Raw genomic sequence first — 1,863 nt, forward strand, 5'->3', positions numbered from 1 at the left:
AGACAGAGATATACAGAGATGGAAGAGAGAGAGAGAGAGAGGCAGAGACAGAGATATACAGAGATGGAAGAGAGAGAGAGAGGAGGCGTCATCACTTTTCAGCTGCGGTTTAAGGTCCAGGAAGTAGGCAGGACAGCTCCCTGGGGTAGGACACCTCTCACTGTGTCACTGTGGCCTCTGAGAAAGCTGTATAGAGGGCATGTGGCTCAGCTCACGGAGGGCGGGGGGCTCTGTACACAGTACCCTCCCGTGCCTCTGAGGTTCACCCAGCAACCAGACCTTGAGCCAGGTGCTTCCTCTATAGAAGAACAGCCCTGGGCTCTGCAGAGCCTGAGTCAACAGAGCTCAGAGAACAGGAAACTGAGCCCATCACCCTCCCTGCAGCATGAAGTCCAGGAGGGCTCAACACAGTGGGTTCCCACAGTCCATTCAGCCTTTGCAGGGAAACCCGCCCCCCCCTCCACCACCAGGAGCCGCCGCCACACAGGGCCCCTCCACTCTTAAGTGCTGACTGTCCACGTGAGGGAATGATTGAGTAGCCAGGTGGTGACTGGCCAGGGCCCTTCCCGGAGCTGCTAATGAGTCCAAGACTTTGGCAGTCTGAAGGACACACAGTTCCAACCCAGGGAGAGTTCCCACAAAGAGCTGCCGACTCCTCCTGTCTCCTCAGCCCTCGTACCCTTCTGAGTTTGTGCTGAAGATAAAGGAAAATGCTGTCATCGTGACGTCTCTTCTGGAGCTATGCCTCACAATATTGTCTGTCCACGGAAGCACAGACCTCGGCACGTGCCTCTCCCTAACACCTTCATGAGGACTTTGCTAAAGCCCCCAGTGCTCCCTGGTAGCAGAGCCGAAGTGAGTTACCACTGCCCTAATATTTTCCACACGCCCCTGAGTCACAGGGACTTGTGACTTCCATCGTTTCTATGTTGGCCTTGGTACAGGGTTAGCACAACTGGTCCTTGCCTCTGTGTGCTGCCCTCTTTATCCCAAGTCTGAACATGAGCACGGAGTAAAAACAACCTCGGGTCCCCATGGGGCTGCCTTGGCTGCTGGAGAAAGTGTTCAGGACAGGCTGGATAGGCAGCTTGCCTCCTTGAGTTAACAGAAGAACTAATGGCCAGTTCTCATGACCTACAGCCTTGCCCCTCGGCACAGTCCCCATGATGCCTCGTCATGTGTGTTTACATGTATGGACGAGGAAAGAGTGGTACCATGGGATAGGACAGTGCTTAGGAAGGTCCAGTGATGAGACCAATCATACGTCAGTCCTGTGCATAGCAGGAAAGCAGGAGAGGCACTGAGTTGGGCATAAGAGTCAGAGAGCACCTGGCTTCCCAGCTCATGTCTCCCGCTTGTCACCTAAGTAATGGATCCTCAAGGTGAGGGAAGTCAGGGGTTATTGGGCATCTACTGTATTCCTCAGACCATGTAGAGCTAAGAAGGCCATGGGTATATGTAATCCTGTCACCACCTACAAAGCTTGCAGACTGCCAGGGAGGAAGTATGCAGATTATAGTAAGGTCTGGCAGGTGACACAGTGGGAACATGTGTGATCTGTCCGTGGGACCGAAGAGCAGGAAGAACTCTGGGGGAGAAGTGTCATGGTGGGGAGGGGGATATTGTAGGAGAAGCATCCATGGTAGAAGAACATGCCTTTGCAGACAGGGATAGTGTATACCAAGTGGGTACTTAGAGTGTGGGTGGAGAACACTTTGTGTGGTCTGTCTTATAAAGTTAGCAGCTGAGAATGCTAAACAGTGAGGCCAGAGTTTGAACCAGGCCCTAGTCATAGGTGAGCATGTCCCTGGATCTGGGGGAGGGTCTAGTCATAGGTGAGCATGTCCCTGGATCTGGGGGAGG

The 1,863-nt window shown here is 53.5% G+C and overlaps 1 protein-coding gene across 3 annotated transcripts in view; it reads left to right on the forward strand.

The window, feature by feature from the left end:
* Nfia (nuclear factor I A) overlaps positions 1-1,863 on the forward strand; it is a 346,125-nt gene that overhangs the window by 318,454 nt on the left and 25,808 nt on the right. The gene's annotated exons all lie outside the window — the stretch shown is intronic.

The sequence above is a fragment of the Microtus ochrogaster genome, chromosome 10, assembly GCF_000317375.1.
Source record: "Microtus ochrogaster isolate Prairie Vole_2 chromosome 10, MicOch1.0, whole genome shotgun sequence".
NCBI lineage: Eukaryota > Metazoa > Chordata > Mammalia > Rodentia > Cricetidae > Microtus > Microtus ochrogaster.